We start from the raw sequence: 25,212 nt of genomic DNA, 5'->3' as shown, positions 1-25,212 counted from the left end.
TCTTAAAGTTGATGCAGATGCTAAGTTACAGAACCTTGATCAAGTGGTCGAAGCCTCTTGCAGTAGAGTGCATTTGTTATATAACGAGATGTACTATGATAATGACAGAAGTCACACAAGCCCTGCCGTGACTATGGATTCCTGCTCCAATGCCGAAACATACCCTCCCTTACCAAGTCAGTGCTACAGTAATCCTTCCGTCACCAAATCTTCCAATTACAGTTTCTCCAACAAAACCCAAGCCCACAAAAAATTGTACCTCTCTTCCAAAGACTACGAGAATTTGATGTCCTGAAGTAATCTGCAATTTTATCATCCAAAGTCTGGGATGTAACATCCCCATATACCCAGATGCCTTACCAAGACCACCTAATGCATGTAAGTGCTACCATCTCGGTTACCCGAGGCATAGTAATCGAAAGTGACCATCAAGAAACGTACTTTAAGTAAATAAATTTAGAGTGATTACATCAAAACCAAAACTATAAAGTACAATCAACTGTTCCAAACCAAACCACCTAAAGTAAATAAAATGTCATAACACAACAGCGGAAGACTACTATCAGACTCGTGGTGACTCCATCCCCAGCTAATCCCGTGCGCCTCCATAGTATACCTGCTAAATAACTGCTCACCACCCTCGAATGGATCACCACGATTTTTAAAACATTAAAACGAGGTCAGTTACTGCATAAACAATATAGATAAACAACAACAGATACACAATCACAATCTCCAACGCCGTCAAATCTCCACACACGTGACTGCACACTAAAGTGTGTAGCCCTGCCAGAATATCCATCGTAACAGAAATTCCTTGCCGCTAGTGGGGACCGCAGCCGTACCGACCAAATCTCCGCTCATCAATTCCGAGCGAAAACTCAAGTTCTTTAATGTGCACATCCCCTCCTGTGGCGGGTTCCACAGAGGGAGAATCAAGGGACTGAAGCCACTCCCGCAAGTGACTCCACTCAGCCGAAGACGCGCCTCGCGAACTAAAGACAAACACATCCAACCAATTATACAAAAACAATAACCAATACAATAAGATCAATAACAGTAAACAACCAACAACAATCCACCATCAACACAATGTAATCAATGCCAATACCAATTACGATATAATCATCATACCAATCAACCAGACAACCATCTTATAATCATTTATACAATAACTGAGTAAGGAAACCCTACCTGGAAAGGCAATCACCAAGATCTTCACAATCAGCTAATCAGAAACATTCCTCTACGAAATCACCTCCTATCAAACACACAATCATACAATACCATCTATTATCAAAATACTCTCAAAACCACCAAATTACCCGATTAGGTTTTCAACCAAATTCAACAAGACAAAATAAGAACTATACTAGGATCTTACCCACAACGCGACGGTCTCAACGGTATAAAGAACTCTGAAATCCGACGACTCTAGCCCCTTGGATTTGATAGCAATGCGAGAGAAGGATCTTACGTTGGTTGCTTTTCTCTTGTAAAGTTTTTAGAATAAATAAAGAGGTGAAAGAATACTAACGGAAAGGTTTATATAATCTTTTCACGCGTTGCTATCAAACTCGGCAAACCCGTATAAACCAACTTACTCGATCGAGTAAGTCACTTACTCGATCGAGTGCCCTATACTCGATCAAGTAACCCACTTACTCGATCGAGTACCCATCAGCAGTACACTGTTTCGCACGCAACACTCACTTACTGGACAGAGTAAGCCCTACTCGATAGAGTACCCAACAGCACATAAAACCGTAGTATTACAGTCTTCTCTCCTTAAAAGCGAACTTCGTCACCGAAGTTAAAACCCAACCTATAAAACAAGAACTCTTAACACCAACTCCACCAACTATGCCTACTTCCACAACATGGCTCAGGATATTGTATCAACTACATTATAGCCTCTTGACACTAACTCCATACACTATCAAACACCATCCACAAACGCCGCTAGCTCCGTCTCACTAACATATCATCTACTAGAAAATCCAATATCAAGACAATCCACCAAGCAAGATCAACCACCAAACGGAATGTTATATTCTACCACCCTTAAAAAGAACTTCGTCCTCGAAGTTTACTCACACTCATAAACATCATCACCCAACTGTCAACACTATCGAAGTATTCTTACACTCATAAATGACACACTACTACAAGCACTGCTATTACCTTTAATAATATCAACCATAACATAAATCCATCCATTATTCTACACCAACGCTCAAAGGCTTAAACTTCTAAATATACCGCAACATGTAAAACCATCAAACTCTCTTCGTCGCATCCTACTCCTCTTAAGATAAAGGTTACGTCCTCGTAACCCACTAATCTAAATCCTTTACTATACTTCCCAAAATTCTCATCACCACCGCATGTCAACGATAACCGACTATAACCTTTTACACATATAACCATTCTATATCTAGGGCTCTCTCTCTCTCTCTCTCTCTCTCTCTCTCTCTCTCTCTCTCTCTCTCTCTCTCTCTCTCTCTCTCTCTCTCTTTAACAGTTCACATAACTCAAATCATGCGGCGCCCCACCTAACCTATATCACAAAATCCTTAGCATAACCAAAATCCAACTCTTCCACATTACCGCAAAACGACATTTCTCTCTATAAAGCATATACTTCCAAAAGCATAACTCACGATTCACACTTGTTACACACACTCACACTAGATTCTCAAGTTCTTTTCTCTTATTACCGCAAAACTCATCCATAACATAACATGATACTAATTCCCAATACCCTATACTCATTGTCTTAATAAATATTACGAACCACTTGCCGCTTCTATCTCAGCACACATGTTCCACAGATTTCTTGCCACAACTATGTCAACCAATGCCTCCTCTAACAGAAGTTCAAAAGTACTTCCACAACCTCTCGCAACTGTGTCCCATCAACAGAATATTGCTATATCATGACAAAAACGGAAACATAACCAACTCTCTTTCATATCATACTCTACCCTCACTCCCAAGCTGAAACTGGTGAGAAACATCAATAAACAAAACAACTGTCTATATGTCCAAACCGAAACTCGCAGGAAACAGTAGTAAACAAAACAACAATCTATGTAACCGATATACACTTTTGAAAGTTCATCTCATAAGTATCCCGCCTACTCCACCACAACCGATGACGGCATAACAACACCGCCACCAACAGCCGCACCGCAGCGCGAAGATACTCACATCACAACACGAAGTATCATGCCCGGATCACCATCCGAGGCACAACAACCACATCGATAGTCGTCACAACTTATACAATCCCGTAAACACTGACGCTGTACACTACAAGAAAAACTAAAACAGGCGACCGAAATTTGGCGACTGATATTGGTAGTCGCCAAATTGGCGACTGATTAACAAATTAGCGACTGAAATCAGTCGCTAATTTGGCGACTGATTTTTTTAAAAAGGGGAATCTAATTTGGCGACCGATAATCAGATTTGGCGACTGATTTCAAGGTAGTCGCCAAATTGGCGACTGAATTTCAGTCGCCAAATGGCTTTTCGGTCGCCAAATTTCTTTATAGAAAAACGGAGATTCCTCTCTCCTGCTTTACTCTTTCGAAAAAAAAAAGAGGAAGCAACGACAGGCGATAAGGCGACGAACCGACAACAACCACACAACCACACCACCACTTCCACCACCGTGGCCACCGTTCTCATTGCCTCCATCACTCTCTTTAATTAGGTTAGTTTTTTTTGTTTAATTTCAGTTTAATTAGTTTAATTTGTTAGATTAATTTGTAGTTAGTTTGATTAATTTGTGGTTAGTTTGTTAGATTTATTTGTAGTTAGTATGTTAGATTAATTTGTAGTTAGATTTAGTTGAATTTGTGTTTGAATTAAAAGGGAATGATTAAGGGGGTTTGTGTTTAGGTTTAGGGTTATGGGTGGGGGTTTGGTCGGCCGTGGGTGGCGGTGGGTCGTGGGTGGCAGTGGTCCGTGGGTGGCGGTGGTCCGTGGGTGCGGTGGGCCTTGGTGAAACCGTCTCATTATTATTATTATTAGTATTAGTATTATTATTATTATTATTAGTATTAGTATTATTATTATTATTATTATTATTATTATTATTATTATTATTATTATTATTATTATTATTATTATTATTATTATTATTATTATTATTATTATTATTATTATTATTAGTAGTAGTAGTAGTAGTAGTATTATTATTACTAATTAAACCGTCTTATTATTATTAATATTAAGCTAAGTGAAACCGTCTTTTGCATTAATGGAATTAGCTAAGTGGAACCGTCTTTTGGATTAAGAGAAATTAGCTATTAGCTAAGTAGAACCTTCTTTAGGACTTGATTTTGATAAATTTAGTTTGATAATTCATGTTATTGATGAATTGAGGTAGAATAACCTTGTTATTTTTGTTTTTCTTTTCTCTTTTCAGGGTTGTCACCGCGCTGCTAGGCACCACCGTATGCGGTAGCTGTTGCTTCTTGTTTTCTTTTCATTTTTGCTTTTACTTGATTAGGTAACCTCCTCTTACCAGTTACCTTTTAAATTTACTAATTTTAGTTCAAATTATGTTACGGACTTTAGGATAGAAGCCTTTATTATGTGGTTGAATTGGGCTATTGATTGACTTAATTAATTTAGTACTTGATTGTGTTGTTGTTTGATTTGATGTTGACTTAGTACCCGTTCAAGAATTACTCATTAGGAGTAATTCTTGAATAGTCCCATTTTGGGATCGTCTTTGTACGTTTCAAGTAATTTAGGTAGTAAACACGTACTTGTGATTTATTAATGAGGAATGCGTTTGGTGGCGATCCCTTTAATGTTCTCCGAATACATGTATATGTGTATTTGGAGAACTGAAGGCAATTGCTGCCGAATTTTTTCCTCATTAATAAATTACAAGTGTGTTTGCTAGTGACTTGAAACGTACATTGACGGGTTTAGGTTGGAGTGATAAGGACCCCATTCGAAGATGGATTACTTATTGACAATATTTATATATTGTTTTCATATGTTTATTGTATAATGTGGAGTATAATGTTTAAATTTTGTATGTAATATTATTGTTATTTTTTAAAAATGTTTAAATTACTTTGGGGTCTTCTTTAGATTAAAATGAAGAGATTGGAACGTTCATGGATGTATGAAGGAAGATTAGACCATTCTAATAAGAAAAGACGTCCTACCGCTAGATTTATAAAGGGTGTTAGCGAGTTTATTGAATTTGCTAAACAACAAGATGAATATGACTTGGTAGACAAAAAACTTAGGTGCCCTTGTGCCAAATGCAAAAACCTGAAATACCAGCTTGATATTGTAGTAGAAGAACATCTCATTATAAACGGGTTTAAGCCAAATTATTACAATTGGATTTCACATGGAGAAGCATATTCTCCAATTCATGAACAAACTCACACCCAACAAATACAAAATGATGAGAACCCATATAGAGAGATAGTTATTGATGCCATGGATTCCACTATTTTTAATAGTGATGACCATACAACTATTTCTGAAGAACAACCGCCACACCCACAAGCAAAAGCCTTTCTTGACATGTTAAAAGTCTCAGAAAAACCCTTGTATGAAGGAAACAGAATGACATTGTTACAAGCCACTTCTAGGCTAATTACCTTGAAATGTGAGTTCAATATGCCATTTGTTGCTGTTGATGGCATTGCCTCGTTACTTGAGGAATCTTTCCCCGATGATAATATCATGACCCGAAGTTTCTATACTACCAAAAAAGTAGTTAAAGGTCTTTAGTTACCGCATGAAAAGATTGATGCATGTCCTGAAGGATGTATGCTATTTTGGAAAGATGATGCTTTGCTTGACAAATGTAAAGATTGTGGGGCGGATAGATATGAGACAAGTGAAGGAGATACAGTTTTGGTGTTGAAAAAAGGCAACGGTAGTAAGAGGGCCAAAAAGAGTAAGAAACCAATAGCATGTAACCAATTGTTTTACTTTCCTCTCGCACCAAGACTTCAAAGAATCTATGCCACCAAAAACATTGCCGAACAAATGAGATGGCACAAAGAAAACACACGTGCTCCGGGGAAGATGAGTCATCCTATTGATGGGGAAGAATGGAAACGATTTGATCAGATGTATCCTGATTTTGCCAAGGAACCCCGCAATGTACGACTTGGCTTGTGTACGGATGGATTTGATCCTTTCGGTAATTTTGGGAGGAAGTATTCTTGTTGGCCCGTTATGGTCACACCATACAATTTACCACCTTGGTTATTTATGAAAAGACCATTTATCTTCTTGTCACTTATTGTTCCCAGACCAAAAAGCCCGAAACGTAATTTGGATGTTTATTTACAACCATTGGTGGAGGAGTTGAAATATTTGTGGGAAGTTGGGGTGGAAACTTATGATGTGTCTAAAAAACAAAATTTTCAACTTAAAGCTTCCCTTTTGTGGACAGTAAATGATTTTCCCGCCTATGGTATGCTATCTGGGTGGTCTATACAAGGACAAAAAGCATGTCCTTGTTGCATGGAGGAAAGTAAAGCATTTTGGCTTCCCAATAGCAAGAAAATAAGCTGGTTTGATTGTCATAGATGCTTCTTACGAGAGGGAAATCCACATAGGAAGAACAAGAAAGCTTTCACAAAAGGTAACGAGATGCTTGATGCCCCTCCGAAACGAGTGCCTGGGGATGAGATATGGAAGACTGTATGTGATTTACCATCCCCTATTGATGGTACCGAGGAAGAATTTAAAGAATTGAAAAAGCAGAAAAACGGTTGGTTTAAAAGAAGCATTCTTTGGGACCTTCCTTATTGGAAGACAATGTTGATAAGACATAATTTGGATGTAATGCACATAGAAAAGAATTTCTTTGAGCAACTAATTGACATGATCATGGATGTAGAAGGTGAAAATGTGATAGCATTGCTTCTAGAAAAGATTTGCAGAAATTTTGTCATCGTCCCAAATTACACATTTGCGGCGACGGGTCTAAGCCAACATCCATTTTCACTCTCGACAAAGCTAAGAGAAAAGTATTGTGTGAGTGGTTACAAAATTTGAAGTTTTCTGATGGGTATGCATCAGATTTTAGTCGATGTGTTGATCTTAAGAAGCTGTAGTTGGAAGGCTTGAAAAGTCATGATTGTCATGTATTCATGGAGCGATTATTACCCGTTGCTTTGAAACACCTCGTGCCGACAAACGTTTGGAATGCAGTTGTTGAGATTAGTCAATTCTTCCGAGATTTATGTGCCTCTTCAATATGTGTTGATGACATGATTCGTCTAGAAGAGCAAATACCACAGATATTGTGTAAGCTTGAAATGATCTTTCCTCCTGCATTTTTTAACTCCATGGAGCATCTACCGGTTCATTTCCCATATGAAGCCAAAGTTGGGGGACCCGTCCAATATAGGTGGATGTATCCATTTGAAAGGTAATTAAGATAATCTAGCTACTTTTAAATTAAAATTAATAATAATAACTAATCTATTTATTATATGTTAACTTTATTATTAATAAAAATCATCATTAACTTTTATAGGTTTCTTAATCATTTGAAGAAAAAAATTGGTAATAAAGCTAGGGTGGAAGGTTCTATATGCAATGCTTATTTAACGGAAGAGATTGCAAACTTTTGTTCTCTTTACTTTGAAAAACATATAGAAACCAAAGCAAAAAACTTGAATGTTGAGAAACCGGATGAAGTAGACGGAAGTTTACCCGAATTTGTTCAAACTCAAGATGATGAAAGGTGTTCATCAAAGGGGCAAACAAGATATTTGGATGATAAGGAGTATAATCGTGCCCACCTTTACGTGCTATCTAATTGTGACCTCTTGGAGCCATACGAAACACAATTTGTTAATGATTTCATTCAGAGGAATCCTAATATAAGTAAGGATGATGTTTGGGACAAACATGAGGACCAATTTCCATCATGGTTTCAGAAACATGTAATTGAGTTGAATATTCAAGATGATTTGATAAAAAGTTTGGCTTTTGGTCCTTCAAAAATGGTAAGAACGTGGAATCGATACTCGGTTAATGGGTTTAATTTTCAAACATTCAACCACGGTAAAGGTAAGGCTAGGTGCAATTGGGGGGGTTACTATTTCTTCTCTTGATGACAACCGAATACTATGGTATAGTTGAAGATATCTTTGAAATTAGTTATAGTGGACGTGACCGAGCTTATAAAACTGTCTTATTCAAGGTTGACTGGAAGGATAATTCTGTGGCTGGAATGAGAGTACATGAACAATACAAGCTTGTAGAAGTGAATCGTACTAGAACATACTCTAAGTATGATCTAATTATACTTGCACATCAGGCTCATCAAGTGTATTTTGCTACTTATCCAAGCACAACAAATGATAGAAATCAAAATGCGTGGTGTGCAATCTTTAAGACAAAGGCACGGTCACAAGTTGATACAACTTTTTTCCAAGAAGAAAACGTTTCAAATGAAACGCTTTTGTCTCCACCCGATGAAATCAACTATGAGCATGAGAATAAAGATGGTGAAGACATGGAAGAGGAAGAATATTATGATGTGGAAGAGAGACTTCCGGGGGAGGATGAAGCGGAGGAGGAGGAGGAGGAGAGAAGGGAAGAAGAGGAGGAGAGGAGGGGGGAAGATGAGGTGAGGAGGAGAAGAGAGGAGGAGAAAAGGAGGAAGGACGAGGGGTTTGGAGATGAAGATGATTATGATGATGATGATGACGATGATGAGGAAGAGGATGAGGATGAGGACGAGGGTTTTGAAGATGAAGATGATTAAATTGGTATAATGTTGTATTCCTCAAGAGTAAATTATTAAAATTTAGAAGTCTGTATAATTTTCATTTATCATTATTTGTGTTAATTTTTATTTGTATTACTGCAGATGGCTGGAGCAGGTCGAGGTAGAAAGCGTGGAGGCGGCTCAGGAGGAGGACAGAGTACGCGTCCGGAGCAGGAGGAGGAGTTTGTGCAGGAGGATCCGATGCAGACAGTGACGGTGAGGAGACTGACGCTACCGACGAGCCAGCACGGGTGCCGATACGGTACACTTCGGATCATCGGATGATTCTTGAGCCGACGGGATTATGGTAAGTTTTATTCTTTATTAGTCTACTATTTTTATTTTTATTTTTATTTGTTTGTAATTTTACATGTTCAAAATAAATGCAGGTTTATGGACGATTGCGTGATACGAGGTGTCACGAAAAGCACGAAGACTAATTTCGTGGTCCAATTCCTACATCGTGGACATAAGCTTCTCATGCACAAAGAGAGGCGTGGTTCAATAACTTTCGGGTATATATTTTCCGTAATTCTTTGTTTTAGAAACCAAATAATTAATTTTGATAAATTTTTTAAGAACCAAGGTTATACTTTTATTTTATACTAATATGAAACTTTGTCGCTTTTTTTTTGTAGTTATCATTTGCTTGGTCACCGTCTCAAGAACAGAATGTCCGTATCAGGTACAATGACGTCGGTACTCGACGATATCGGGACGTGATTTGGAAGGTAGTTAGGCGCCCAAAGGAACCAGACCACATGAAAGGAATTTAATTAACTTGTTTTGTTATTTGTATTAATTAGCTTATACTCTCTTATATTATAAATAATATCAGTAACTTATTAGTTATGATTTCATATGTGTAATTGCAGGTGACAAGTATGAAGGCTTAATAAAGCATACCAAAAGTGAAGCTTTTCAGAAGAAGTCTAAGCAAGCATCCCTCAACAAAATAGGAGGAAAGGAAGACGCCGTGAACGAGCCTACTCATTACGCGGGTTCACGATCGTTCTGGAATCGTATGTTGGGTGTAAGTACTTTGTCTATTATTTGACACTTTTTTTTTGTTTTCAATGCAACATGTTTATTTTATGTTAGATTTTTTGTTGATTTTATAACATGTATGTTTTTTTTTTCATTCAGAGAGGAAAGAAGAAGTCACAGCCGATTGCGACGGTGAACTCGAATCAAGCTTTACGGACACGCATTCCAGGTTGACCACAAAGGGGTTAGAACTTGGACTAAGCCAAAAGACAAGCAATTATATGTAAGTTTTCCGTAACACTTAATTTTTGTTAATTTATTCTCTTTTAAAATGTCGTATATAAGGTGGTTACCATATTAACTTACAACCATTTGTTTAATATTGTAGGAAGCATTTGAACGAGAAAAAGCCGCCAATCCAGAAAGACCGGACAATGACATATGGTATGAGTTGGTGGATGGCTTCAAGAAAGGGCACGTGTATGTTACCTAAGTTCAACACCGCTTTCTATGAGAAAACGCGTAGAAGATCGACTTCAACAATTCCCAACAACACGTATCAACCGGGAATTATTAGTCAACTTCAAAGTCAAATAAGAGAGCGTGATGAACGTGATGCCAAACGTGATGAAGAACTTGCCAAACGTGATGAAGAATTCCGCCAAATGAAGGAAAGAATGGAAATGTTTGAGACTTGGTGGCAAGGTTGTAACCCCGGACCTAGACCCAACTACGATCCAAATGATCCGCATGGTCCACATGGGGGGAGTGGAGCCGGTGTTGGCTTCCAAGTAAGATGATTTTAGCACGTAAGCTTGTAAAACTTGAACTTTCGACTTGAACATTAGAATAGCTTAGCTTGTAAAACTTTCATTTTCAATATATGAAATGAAGTTTGAGAAAATGGGAGGTGTTGGGTTGAAATGTATGGTGTTGTGTGTGTTGAAATTTGGGATGTATGGTGTTGTGGAACATCGGTTTGTATGCAGGTTGTAAATATTTGGCTAGCAATGAAAGCGAAAAAAACCACCAAAACATACAGTGGCTTTGGCGACTGAATTGAGATTTGGCGACTGATTCAAGGTAGTCGCCAAAATGGCGACTGAATTGCAGTCGCCAAATCCCAAATCAGTCGCCAAATTATCTCAGCCAAACTGGCTACGTCACCCAAAAAAGGCGACTGAATTGGCATTTGGCGACTGCTATTCAGTCGCCAATTTGGCGACTACCTTGAATCAGTCGCCAATTTGGCGACTACCCAATCAGTCGCCATTTTTGGCATTTGGCGACTGATTTTTCAGTCGCCAAATTTGGCGACCGACTGTAGTCGCCAAAGCTAGAAAAGGCGACTAAGGTCCGCGACTGACGTTTGGCGACTGGTTTCAGTCGCCAAATTGATTTTGGCGACTGATTTCAGTCGCCAAAATCAGTCGCCTATTTTAATTCTTTTTGTAGTGTGTACAACTTCCTTGACAAGAAAAAATTTCTTAAAACCGCTTGTGGACGTAGGCCCACCTGCTTATGCCCAGCCGATCTGTGGGCAACGACAGCAGTCTTTTTTTTTGAAAGCCACGCTCGGCGGCGTAAAAATGGTTTCTACCGGATCGATTTAGATCGGTCGGTTTTGTCTCGGCAAGAGTCTCGAAACGATGCAAGAGATGTTCGGAGTCGCCACCAAGAATTTGTGAAATGCTTGGAACCCGTTTGAATCCACTTTATACCTCGGTCAAACGAAGCACAAAGCAGTGTTTGACATAGGTACTAAAGATAAGGAATCGTCCCTCTTTAGCATCCTATCTGTAGAATGACTCTCGTACGCCCTGGATAAGGTCGTCCACTATCCAAAGTTTCTGAGTAAGAGGTGAAGGTACGTATTGGGAAGCCCTTTAATCAGACACCCAATCCTGCCCACGGTAGCGGCCTCTACTGATCGATCTTGGTTGGTTAAATGCAAAAGTTGATAAAACGGTAAATGCATGAATGCGCATCCACTAGTTTGAACCTAACATGTGAGCTTTCTATGTCGGTTTGTTTAATCCAAGTATCAAGTATAAGATGTCAAGTTGGATTTAATGTTGATTTGCATGCAAGACGGAAATTAAACATCCTTTTACCGAATTAGGTTTATGGTACATAACGTGATCCATTTGTCTTAGTAAGACGTTTTACAAATGTAGGGTAAAATGAGCAGATTCGTCATCTGGTCCGTCCTGTATTCGGATTAACCGAAGTCGGGATCGTCCTGGACAAACATTGGAAGCGGAAAAAACCTGCATCAGGCAGCCAGAAGAGGCGCGAGCCTGTTGGCGATGTAAATGGGTCTCCCCTTGTTTGAAAATGGAAAAATAAATGGCTTGTTTAGGCGCGGGTCAACAGACGATGGAAAACGTCTTCTGACCATTGAAAAAGTTCGTAAAAAGTGTTGAAAAATGGGTGTTTAAACCCGTCTTGGTTTGAAAAGACCGTTTAGGCTGCTTTTGTGTTGATTTGAAGAATGGGACCTGAATAATCGTCATTGTTTTGACAATATTCGATGTCGGGTTCGGTTTTGCAAGCTTAACATGAATAGTTTTGAAAATAATTATGAACTAATTATTTTAAGTTCATTTTATTGTAATTAGTCAACATTCATCATCATACTCGGGCTAAAACCCGACATGGTATGTGGAACCAAGGATGACTTTGTGTTGGTGACTAATGCATTTGTTTTAAAAATGTAAAGAAATGAGAAAGACTTTATAATACCCTCCAAAATGTAAAGAAATGAAATAAAAGGCTTTAAAATACCTTTTATAATGTAATTAACCAAATATTATCACCGAAACACGGATTAAACCGTCATGGTATTAGGAACCAAGGGTGAAAAATGTTTTATGGTTAAAAGCTTGTCATAAAAAAATGAAAGATTTGAAAATACTTGAAATGGTAAAAACCGATTACCAATATGAAATAAAAATGAAGGAGATGAAGATACCAAACACGGTTTGGATTTAGGTTGAGCAGGATGCTTTAGGCGCGAGCCTATGTGCTACATAAGTAGCCTCTGCCTTAACCAAAAATCCGGTTTTGGCTCATTTTTCCCATGTTTTGGACCATGTTATGCATGATTTAGCATGTTATAGTCATGAAACATATAAAAACATGATAAAAGAAGATTTTTACACTCTCATACTTACATGCTAGGCTTGTGGCGAGAAACCGACGAAAGTGTATCAACTTGTTTGGCCGAAAAACTCGGTTTGAAAACCGTTTTAGTAAGTAAAAGAGTGTTTTTTAATTTTAGTGACGGTGGAGTGGTCGAGATGGTCGGTCAAGTGATTTAATGCACGATGACGGTACCAAACAATGTGTAAGGCTTGTCTTTACGATCGGTGGGTCGTAAACACGTGTCGGATTGTGACTTGAGAAGTCGAGTCTAGAATTTTAAGGGAGAAAAGAGGGGGCGGACACTCGCGTAACTCTCCAATGGTGGCATTTGAGGGGTATTTATAGGAAAATGGGTGGTTGTGTGTGTTTTGAGCGGCGTGACCGCATGGGCTGCTCAAAGAGGCGCGAGCCACGTCGCACGTCTTCGAGGTGTCTTGTCACTATCATACGAGGAAATCATGATTTGTTCTATCCTAGGATTTGGAAAAACTTGATTTATACTTGACCATTTAGGATTCCGGGAAATCTTAACATGGAAGCATTTGAAAAGTTTGTTTTTTGTGTTTGACTCGGTTTGACTCGTTGTTGGAGTCGGGATTTGAATTTTGAGTCGGTTTTTGGTCCGGTGTCGGTTTTGACTCTAGTTAGTGTCATTGCGACCCCGTCGTCATGCATTAAACACTCCAGGTACTTTTGAAAAGTTTTAAAATGTTTTATTTTCGAAATCGTCTTAAGTTTTCCGACGTATAGTTATACACAAACTGTCGATCAAACGCTGCGATTCCTGAGCATGTTGTAGTCCGATAATCATCGGGTGTTTGTTGGAGACTCGACAGATACTGGGTATCTACACCGCTCTACTAGATCACAATGCAACAAATCATATGGAATAAACAGATAATAAACTTACGAATGTCATCCATACTATTACTCATGAGGTCGGAACATCACACTATCACTTACATATATCATGAATACACATACAAGTATAACTAATCATGCCAGATCACCCAAATTATCACTTTTGAATATCATCCCATTAGGTTACCATACCCAACATACATTACGGAACACTAAGATAACAACTTTATGACTATCACACCATACCACTACTCGTGAGGTCAGAACCTCACACAAACATTTACACACATCATAGACCCATAATCACATATAACTAGTCAATCCTGACCACGTAAGTTACCACCTGATAACGGTTACCTCTTGTCCGAGCTTAACTCGTATGCCTCTCATAACACATTCTCCCATTCGCGTAACGATCACCACTTTACAAATGTAACCCTGCCATTAATACTCAACTACAAGCAACCGCCTCCTATAACCACATCTTATACTCTCTCACAACTATACATATCAATCCTGCCTCTACAAAATCAACCTCTTTAGAATGGCTATCTTTCCTATTTATCATCACCCTTAGCCACTAGTGACAACACCACAATACTACCACTGTTCTTATATCAAACTTCTTACACTCACCTCTAAATATAACGGTTCCTCCCCTATCTTCGGTTAACATCCCAAATATTGAATATTAAATCCATCAACAAAAATTACTTATACATTCATCCCAATTCTGTCTTTAGTTGTATCGTCACCCAACTCACCACCAAAATCTCATATCGTGTCAATACTTTACCAACTTTTTACTCTCCTTAATTCCTCAAAACTCATGGCTAATATGTTGTCCCGAAACTCCTATATAACCATTAACTCACACCCTCTCATGATGCTATTATACATCTTCATGATTCCTTACTTTCATGCTCCTTAACTTCGTTCAACGTTTTAGTTTACTCCCCTCATTGTTTTCCTTTTACACTCGACAAAATCAATTAATTAACAATTCAACTCCTTGTTTCTTGTAGCTAACTCTTTAGTGCTCCGGTTACCTTCTCATTCCTCCAAAACTCAAATCCTATTATTTCATATCAGTATCATCTCACTCTTTCTTACCATGGATCTTCCTTCATCATGCTATCACTCACACTTGTCACCAATTAGTCCACATAATAAATGTTTACTCTTCAACTAATTGCATCATTTTTTTGTTTTTTTGTTTTTTGTTTTTTTTGCCTCTAGAAACCAAATTTCATTTCATACCGTTAATTGCTCAAGGAAATCACACACCAGTTTCATCTCTTGATGATACAAATTCCCAAACTCGGCCTCTACCTACACGTCTCGGCATAACTCGCTATACACCATTCATTTCCATCCCTCTATAACGACCTTACATCACATATATCCTTAACCAATACAACCTTATCCATCTCCCTCCATAAATCCTTACACGCCTCCAATTTGCCACTATTCGCATCCCACATTTTAATCTTTTCATCCTCACGTTCCTTAGACTTACATCATCCCTTGCCCATATTCACTTACCTTTACATTACTAAAACTCGCGATTATATCACTCACCACATCTCACAAAACATGCTCATCGCTTCGATAAACTAATCAGTATTCCCTTTCCTTTTTCACCATCCCTCACAACCACATATACCCATCATAAGATGCCACTCCCCTCATCATAAAATCTGGTAACTTACGCATCAGGACCAACACACATGTAAACAAATAGGGGTTGCTAGATCGAGTATAGCCTACTCGATCGAGTAGGTGAAGATCAGAAGCACGCATAAAAAATTACCAGGACTACTCGATCGAGTAAGGTGTACTCGATCGAGTAACAAGAGGTGCACTCGGTCGAGTAAGGGCTACTCGATCGAGTACCCTAGGCATTTCTCAGCACTGTCCAATTTTCGTAAAACGGTCATATCTCACTCGTTTCTTGGTTATTTTGGGCGTGTGACCTATCGTTAGAATCCTGAAAGAACAAGCTATCACCTGCAAGTGGAATCACATAAAAATCATATATGCATCTCAAGTTATAACAGTTTAAAGACAACTTTGCTGTAATCGGACAACATAACTACTTAATTCTTACTTCCAAATAACTTAAACAACAACAAAGTAAACAAAACCAACTTGATACTCCTAAAACCAGTATCCCTAACCACATGTTACTATCTACCAAAGACAAAAAATAACGTCCATCATGATCATATACTATTCAACTTACCACTCATGTAATGCCCGCATGCCCGCATGCTTTTATTCTATAACCTTACGTAAGAACAATAACATAAATATATATATATATATAATATCAAATCCCCTAATCACATGTTACTAATATGACCACATCATAAATTCACTTTGTCACATGAACATGCTCCAACATAAATTCCATATCCTCATGCAATTACTACTTCCATCTTTTCCAACCAATTCATCCATTCAACCACACACTTCATACAACACATGCATATGAAACAACATTAAACAGGTAGCAATCCCATGACACCCCATAGTGACCGGTTTAAAGTTGTAGGGCGCGTTCGCGACTTTAGGACGTCTCCCAAGTCTTTGCATTAGCTCCTAACAAATCCTACCCGGGTTCGTTCTAATTTGCCTCTCTATGTTCATTGGACTCATTAGTTACAGGTTCCAAAATCGTCTCTCTGATACAACTTTGTAACACCCCCATACACCTAGGTGCCTTACCAAGACCACCTAATGCATGGAAGTGCTACCATCTCAGTTACCCGAGACATAGTAATCGAAAGTGACCATCAAGAAACGTTCTTTAAGTAAATAAATTTAGAGTGATTACATCAAAACCAAAACAATAAAGTACAATACAACTGTTCCAAACCAAACCAACTAAAGTAAATAAAATGTCATGACAGAATAGCGGAAGACTACTATCAGACTCGTGGTGAATCCATCCCCATCTAATCCCGCGTGCCTCCACAGTATACCTGCTAGACAACTGCTCACCACCCCTTAATGGATCACCACAATTTTTAAAACATTTAAACGGGGCCAGTTACTGCATAAACAATATAAGATAAACAACAACAGATACACAATCACAATCTCCAACACCGTCACATCTCCACACACGTGAATACACACTAAAGTGTGTAGCCCTGTGTAATACTCCGTATTTTTATATCGTTAATTGAGTCGAGTTAATTGTTTAATTATATTGATATTTGATATCGTACGATCGAATTAGCGTAAACTTGTCAAGACGGGTTAATTGAGCAAATCACGTAACCTAATTCCTTTTCGACACTTACCCATTTACCCATTGACCTTCCGTTGACCCTAGCCCATTTACCATGACCCAATTAAGCATTTAACCTAATTCTACCCTAACCCTACAAAACCCCTTCCCCTCACACGCATCCCATTTCAGCGGCACACTTCCCCATCAAACACACAGATCGAGAGAGGGAGAGTGAGGGAGAGTATTGTCGGAGCAGCAAGGAGGGGCCTAAGGTGGTTGTCGACGTCCACAGTTGGCCGTGGTGGCTGTTTAGGTGGCGGGAAAAGGTATGGGTGCAACTCCTTCTTTTATTTTCGTTTTCTGTCAGATTTTTATGGGTGTTGTCGTGGCTCAGGGAAGGGGTGTTGGTGTTTGGTGTCGGGGGTATGGTACTGGGTGGTCTGGGTCGTCTGTTTTGGTGGCGTCTAGGGAGGCTCTTAGTGGCAGAATTGGCGGCGAGAGGGGTTGTTGATAAGGGAGATTACACGGGTGCAGCAGGGGGTTTTCAGGCGAGTTTTAGGTGCCTAGGTTGGGGTGGCACCACCATGGACTCGGGGGAGGTCGAAATGGTGGTGTCACGGTGTCTGGGTGTGGGGTCTGACGGCGAACAGGGACGTGGTGTTTTGACAGGGGATAGGGGATGGCTGCGGTGGCTGAATGTCGAGGAAGGGGGGGTTGTTGGTGAGGCACGGTGGTGAACCAGGCCAAATGACGGCTCTGGTTCGACTCACCGGCGGCAGTCGACCAGTCTGGGGTTGGCTGTTGGTGGTGGGGTCGAAGAGGGGAGCAAGCCAGGTGGTGTTCGTGGTGGTTTAGGGTGGCGCGTGAGGGTTGTGAGGGAGTGCGAAGGTGCGGGTTGAATAGGCGGGTTGGTAGTGTTAGCGAGTATCGTTGGTAATTCCTTTAAATGTTATATGACGGTTTTTATCATTTAATATATCGCACCCTCGTTTAGTTAATTAATTTTCGAGTTATTTAAATGTTTAGAGACGGGTCTGAGTCGGGTTGGTAAAATAGAAAATCGTTAGATCGGAAAGTTTCCATTTAAGGAAACTTTCCATTTTAAGAAGTTCTAATTTTAGTAACTTTCTATTTTGGGAAGGGGATGGTTTAAGTAATTGTTTATTATTTATTGTTTTTCAGAGGGCGAATTTGTTGTGGAATATTACTAAGCACCCGACTTTTGACTGCGGTACTGAGGTAGGGAAATACACTGATTGAGTTATTACGATTATAAAGAGTTGATGTGTTTGGTGATTGTATGACATACCTGATCATCTTATTTACCCTGTTGAGCATTGTGTTTCATATATTTCATACATTGCATTTGCATTGGAGTTGGAGTTGGAGGAGATGAGATTGTGATGATTAAGGCCCAGGCGGGTTCTCGCAGACTTGCCCCGGTGTCCTCCGTCGCGGCGGCGATCGACTATGGTCGATATATATATATAGTCCTGCCGGGGATCGGTATGGTTTGGGCGTGCCGGGGATGTGTGTGGTGGAGTTGATTGGAGGAGCATAGCATTGCATTCCTTATTATATCGTATTACCTACTCAACCTCGCGGTTGACCCTGTGTATTCGTGTATGCCTGTGATGATCCTTTGTGGGGAGCAGATTGACAGGTTGTTGAGACAGTGGAAGCTGGCAGGGAGAGAGCATGGAACACCTGACTTAGAGCTAGCTCACTTTTATTTTGATTAGTTGTCAGACTTTATTTTATTTAAGACATGTGTTATTTCCGTTGTAAACACTATAAACTTTTTAATTTAAAGTACTGTAATCTTTCCCTTTGTTATCTGCTGCCTCGGATTTCCGAGATGGTAACGCCCCTCTTTATCTGAGGAGTCCTAGTTCAGGCCCTTAAATAAATGGGGGTGTTACAAAGTGGTATCAGAGCGAACGATCCTCAGGCCTAAACCAATGAATCTAATGAATGTAGGAAGAGTCAAATAAAATGAACCCCGGGATAGAACTGTTAGGAGCACACTAAAGGTAAGGGATGAGTTAGGGGCCCCCTCACACCGAACCATTGGCCCTCTCAGTTTGACCCGGGAACCCTGAGTGCATATGAGAGGAAGGGTAGAGAAGTTGCATGATATTGAGCATAACTCCATGTATTATTGCCTAAGTATTAACTGACTGATATGATAATTGTTGCATAAAGAGTTAGTAGGAGGTTGTGGCATAATACTTGCTTGTTTACGGTTGATTTATACTTATACATTTATAAAGTTGTGTCAGAAGGCTATGTCTAGTGATATGCGGTTAAGTGATCCCTAAGCCATGCTAGATAGACAAGTAAGATAAGAAGTAAAAGAATTGGCTAGAATTACCAAAGTGTTTTGTGTTGCAGCTAATCCCTAAAATTCTCTTGTAGTCATGCCTCCAAAAAGGAACGCGGCTGTAAACATCACCCAGGAAGAGTTAGACCGACTGCTGGCTGAGAATGAGGCCCTAAAGGCTAAAAGAATGGACCCTGCTAAGATGAGTACTATAGTGGCGAGGCATAACCCTACCTTCTTCACCGGGAGAGGGGAACCTCACTTGGGGGAGATTGGTGTCGGAGTTCACCAACCTATTCGAACCGATAGCTTGTCCCAAGAGCCGCAAGTAGACCAAGCGGCACACTACCTCCGGCCACACCGAGAGTGGTGGAATAGGAACAAGGCAGAGATTCGCCACGTTGCTAGGGATATTGAGGAAGGGTACGTGTCTTGGTTGGAATTTCAGGTGATATTAACGGACCAGTTCATGCCGGAGTTCAGGAAAGCTAAGCTGAGGGAGGAGTTCGATACGTTTAAGATGACAGAGGACATGACAGTGGAAACATACCATAGGAAGTTCCGACAGTTGGCATCATACATCGATGAATTTGCAAAGAACGAGACCATGCTGGCTATGAGGTTTGAGAGGGGATTGACGGTGGATATCAAAAAGAGACTCACGGCAGCTCCACCTACCACAGTTCAAGACATCTATCTGAGGGCCGGTGCTGCTGAAAGGCTCTCCGAACAGATCAAGGAAGATAAGAAAGGAAAAGCTGAGAAGAGAAAGTCGGAAACTGTCAGTGATACTACTGGGGCCAAGAAGCCGAATTCAGGCAAGTTCAGTGGATACTCCACCAATAGTGCTCTGGGAATGAGGAACCAAAGCGGAGGCGCTTTCGAGGTGCTAGTATTGGAGGTGATGCGTCCAGATCACTTGTTTCGGTGTGGGAAGTCGGGACACAGGAAATTTGAGTGCCGAAGTTCGAGGAAACCAATCTGGGGTTTCCGAACACCTACATCTGGGTTCAGTGGGTCTCGGACAGCGGGATCAGGATACAGCAGCTACCGTACTCCTAACACGGGCTATGGAGGAGGTGCCCGATCTGGGGCAAGTAACAGTTATCAAGGAAGCTACAACAACTATCAGAACCGTAGTCAGCAAAACCAGTCCAGTGGGGGTGGTAATTTCCAGAGGAACCAGAACGAGGGGAACAAGCAACCCAATACCGCTTCATCGAGTCGATGCCGGGCTAAATCCAAAGGGCAAGCTCTTTGCCATGGGGAAGGAAGCAGCAAAGGAGGATGCACATGTTGTGACTGGTACTTTTCCTGTTAACTCTAAACCCACCTTTGTGTTGTTTGATTCCGGAGCTACACATTCTTTTATATCTGCGGAACATGCCAGAGTCTTAAACCTTAAGTCATATGATAGGATTGTTGATTCGGTAGTGGTACCTTCGGGGGAGTCGGTGTCTTGTGATAGAGTCTACACTGGGGTACCAATCCAGATCGGAGAGGTTGTGTTTCATGGTGACCTTATAGAGTTTCCCTTGGGGGGTTTCGAGGTGATTCTGGGATGGACCGGTTAGGGAAATACAAGGCTTTTATCGATTGCTATCGAAGAAGATCTCTTTGAGGGGACCTAAGGGAACTAGGGTGTCTTATAAGGGGTATGTGGTCAAGCCAAGAGTCAAATTCATATCTGTTAATACCCTAAAGTCGAGTCTGAGGAAAGGGGACCAGTTAATCTTGTGTCAGATGTGGGATAATGAGTCGGAGACCCCTAAGGTGTCTGAGATTCCCGTGGTGAGGGAGTTCGAGAGTGTATTTCCGGAGGACATTCCAGGGTTACCACCGAAGAGAGAGGTGGACTTTTCCATTGACCTGAAGCCGGGAACAGGGCCGATTTCTAAACCACCTTACCGTATGGGACCAAAGGAAATGGAGGAACTAAAGAAGCAGTTGGATGAGCTAGCAGAGAAAGGTTACATACGGCCTAGTGTTTCACCTTGGGGAGCGCCAGTGTTGTTTGTCAAGAAGAAAGATGGAAGCTTGAGACTTTGTGTGGATTACCGTGAGTTGAACAATGTGACCATCAAGAACCGTTATCCTTTGCCAAGGATCGATGATTTGTTCGATCAATTGAGTGGGGCCGGAGTTTTCTCTAAGATCGATTTGAGGTCAGGATATCACCAGTTGAGAATTAAGAACGAGGATATACCCAAGACCGCTTTCAGAACAAGATATGGGCACTATGAGTTCGTGGTCATGCCATTTGGGTTGACTAATGCGCCAGCAGTGTTTATGGACCTGATGAATCGGGTGTTCAGTCCTTACCTGGACAAGTTCGTGGTTGTGTTCATCGATGATATCCTGGTATACTCCAAGAATGAGGAGGAACATGAGGAACATTTGAGGTTAGTCTTGAAAACCTTGAAGGAGAACCAGTTATATGCCAAGCTGAGCAAGTGTGAGTTCTGGCTGAAGAAAGTTGCTTTTCTGGGCCATGTGATTTCCAAGGAAGGGGTGTCGGTTGATCCTAGTAAAATTGAGGCAGTGACGAGATGGCAGAGTCCTAGGAATGTGGGTGAGATCCGAAGCTTCTTGGGGCTAGCAGGTTATTACCGGAGGTTTGTTAAGGACTTTTCAAAGATCGCCAAGCCATTGACGTCCTTAATGCGGAAGGAGAACAGGTTTGTTTGGGATGAGAGTTGTGAAGAGGCGTTTCTAACCCTCAAGGAACGACTCACTACAGCTCCTATCCTTGCTCTACCAGATGGGAACGATAATTTCGAGGTGTATACCGATGCTTCCAAGAAGGGTTTGGGGTGTGTTTTGATGCAAAACGGGAAGGTAATCGCTTACGCTTCCCGACAATTGAAGACCTATGAGGAGAATTACCCTACTCATGATCTAGAGTTGGGGGCTGTGGTGTTTGCGCTCAAGTTATGGCGACACTATCTCTATGGGGCTACCTTCAAAGTGTTTTCCGATCACAAGAGCTTAAAGTACATTTACACACAGAAGGAGTTGAACATGAGACAGAGGAGATGGATCGAATTGATTGGCGACTATGACATGGAGATACTTTATCATGAAGGGAAAGCGAATGTCGTAGCCGATGCCTTAAGCAGGAAATCCATCCATGCTTTGAGCAGTGCTAGATCTAGAGTGAGGATGCTTAATGAGCTGCGGGGGATGGGAATCCACGTGATCCGGCAAGGAGAGACTCTTGGGGACTTGACCGTTGAGCCGGAGTTATATGAGGAGATCAGAGAACTACAGAAAACCGATGCTAGAATTCAGAAGTGGCGCAACACGGAGAACGGCGAAGGCGGGGTTGACTCCGGGTTTGTTATCCATGCCGATGGTAGTCCGAGGTTTGGCGGACGGTGGTGTGTTCCGGATAATGAGGAGCTGAAAAGGAAGATTCTTACGAGGCTCATGCTACGCCATACTCGGTTCACCCCGGGGGGAGATAAGTTATACAAGGACCTCAAGAAGACCTTTTGGTGGCCGAATATGAAGAGGGAAGTTGCTGAGTTTGTAGCTCGATGCCTGACATGCCAGAGAGTGAAGGGCGAACATAAGAGACCGCAAGGAAAGGTTCAACCACTAGAGGTGCCAGAGTGGAAGTGGAAAGCATTTCCATGGATTTCATTGTTGGGTCCGCCTCGAACTCGAAAAGGTAACAATATGATTTGGGTGATCGTCGACAGATCGACTAAGTCGCTCACTTTATTCCCATGAAAGATACTTGGAGTAAGGCTGAGTTGGCTAAGGCTTATGTTCAGTACGTGGTCAAGTTGCACGGTGTGCCTAAGGATATCGTCTCCGACAGGGATTCCAGGTTTCTATCCAAGTTCTGGCAGGAATTACAGTCTTTGATGGGTACTCAGCTGAAGATGAGCACCGCTTTTCATCCTGCTACCGACGGTCAGACGGAGAGGACTATTCAGACTCTCGAGGATATGTTGAGAGCTTGTGTTCTAGAGTTTGGCGGTTCGTGGGAGGACAGACTGGGTTTGATCTAGTTTTCTTACAACAACAGTTATCATGCTAGCATTGGGATGGCACCTTTTGAGGCACTTTATGGTAGGAAATGCGGGAGCCCCGTGTGTTGGGATGATCGATCGTACGCGGTTGTTTTGGGGCCGAGAGATGATTCAAGAGATGGTTGAACAGTCCAGTTATCGAGCAAAAGATGAGAGCTTCTCAAGACAGACAGAAAAGCTATGCTGACACTAGGAGAAGTGAGATCTCCTTCGAGGTGGGAGAGAAGGTATTACTCAAAGTGTCACCAATGAAGGGAGTCATGAGGTTCGGGAAGAGAGGGAAGCTGAGTCAGAAATTCATCGGACCTTATGAGATTTTGGACAGAGTTGGAGAGGTGGCCTATCGTTTAGCTTTGCCACCAGCGTTAGCCAGGGTACATAATGTCTTCCATGTTTCTCAGTTGCGGAGATATTTGAGTGACCCTTCGCACATTTTGAGCCATGATGTGGTCGAGGTGGATGAACAGTTGACTTACATCGAGACGCCTAAGGAGATCTTGGACAGGAAGGTTAGAAAGACCAGGCACGGAGAGACTGCTTTAGTGAAAGTGTTGTGGACTAATCATAAAGCAGAGGAGGCTACCTGGGAAACCGAGGCCGCGATGAGAGAAAGTTATCCACATCTGTTCCTTTGAGGTAAGTTACGGGACGTAACTTTCTTTTTAGGAGGGTAGAATGTAACATTTTGTTTCCGACTTAGATTCATGTGTCTTTTACCTCAGGGGATTTGTTTGGGGATTTGTTTTGGGACCCACATCGATGCGTGTGGGGGCTTGCTAGGTTACGTGAACTTCGGGACGAAGTTCATTTTAAGGGGGGAAGACTGTAATACTCCGTATTTTTATATCGTTAATTGAGTCGAGTTAATTGTTTAATTATATTGATATTTGATATCGTACGATCGAATTAGCGTAAACTTGTCAAGACGGGTTAATTGAGCAAATCACGTAACCTAATTCCTTTTCGACACTTACCCATTTACCCATTGACCTTCCGTTGACCCTAGCCCATTTACCATGACCCAATTAAGCATTTAACCTAATTCTACCCTAACCCTACAAAACCCCTTCCCCTCACACGCATCCCATTTCAGCGGCACACTTCCCCATCAAACACACAGATCGAGAGAGGGAGAGTGAGGGAGAGTATTGTCGGAGCAGCAAGGAGGGGCCTAAGGTGGTTGTCGACGTCCACAGTTGGCCGTGGTGGCTGTTTAGGTGGCGGGAAAAGGTATGGGTGCAACTCCTTCTTTTATTTTCGTTTTCTGTCAGATTTTTATGGGTGTTGTCGTGGCTCAGGGAAGGGGTGTTGGTGTTTGGTGTCGGGGGTATGGTACTGGGTGGTCTGGGTCGTCTGTTTTGGTGGCGTCTAGGGAGGCTCTTAGTGGCAGAATTGGCGGCGAGAGGGGTTGTTGATAAGGGAGATTACACGGGTGCAGCAGGGGGTTTTCAGGCGAGTTTTAGGTGCCTAGGTTGGGGTGGCACCACCATGGACTCGGGGGAGGTCGAAATGGTGGTGTCACGGTGTCTGGGTGTGGGGTCTGACGGCGAACAGGGACGTGGTGTTTTGACAGGGGATAGGGGATGGCTGCGGTGGCTGAATGTCGAGGAAGGGGGGGTTGTTGGTGAGGCACGGTGGTGAACCAGGCCAAATGACGGCTCTGGTTCGACTCACCGGCGGCAGTCGACCAGTCTGGGGTTGGCTGTTGGTGGTGGGGTCGAAGAGGGGAGCAAGCCAGGTGGTGTTCGTGGTGGTTTAGGGTGGCGCGTGAGGGTTGTGAGGGAGTGCGAAGGTGCGGGTTGAATAGGCGGGTTGGTAGTGTTAGCGAGTA

General features: G+C 41.5%; 1 long non-coding RNA gene across 1 annotated transcript; it reads left to right on the top strand.

The window, feature by feature from the left end:
• The first annotated feature begins 8,682 nt into the window (after positions 1-8,682).
• On the top strand, positions 8,683-9,539 carry LOC141594420 (uncharacterized). Its single transcript, XR_012522187.1, has 4 exons — positions 8,683-8,783; positions 8,885-9,089; positions 9,172-9,297; positions 9,421-9,539. It is a non-coding gene; the product is annotated as an uncharacterized LOC141594420 (long non-coding RNA).
• Positions 9,540-25,212: the final 15,673 nt, after the last annotated feature.

This window comes from Silene latifolia, chromosome 8 (assembly GCF_048544455.1).
Source record: "Silene latifolia isolate original U9 population chromosome 8, ASM4854445v1, whole genome shotgun sequence".
NCBI classification, from domain to species: Eukaryota; Viridiplantae; Streptophyta; class Magnoliopsida; order Caryophyllales; family Caryophyllaceae; genus Silene; species Silene latifolia.
This window is presented reverse-complemented; position numbering and strand designations above follow the sequence as displayed.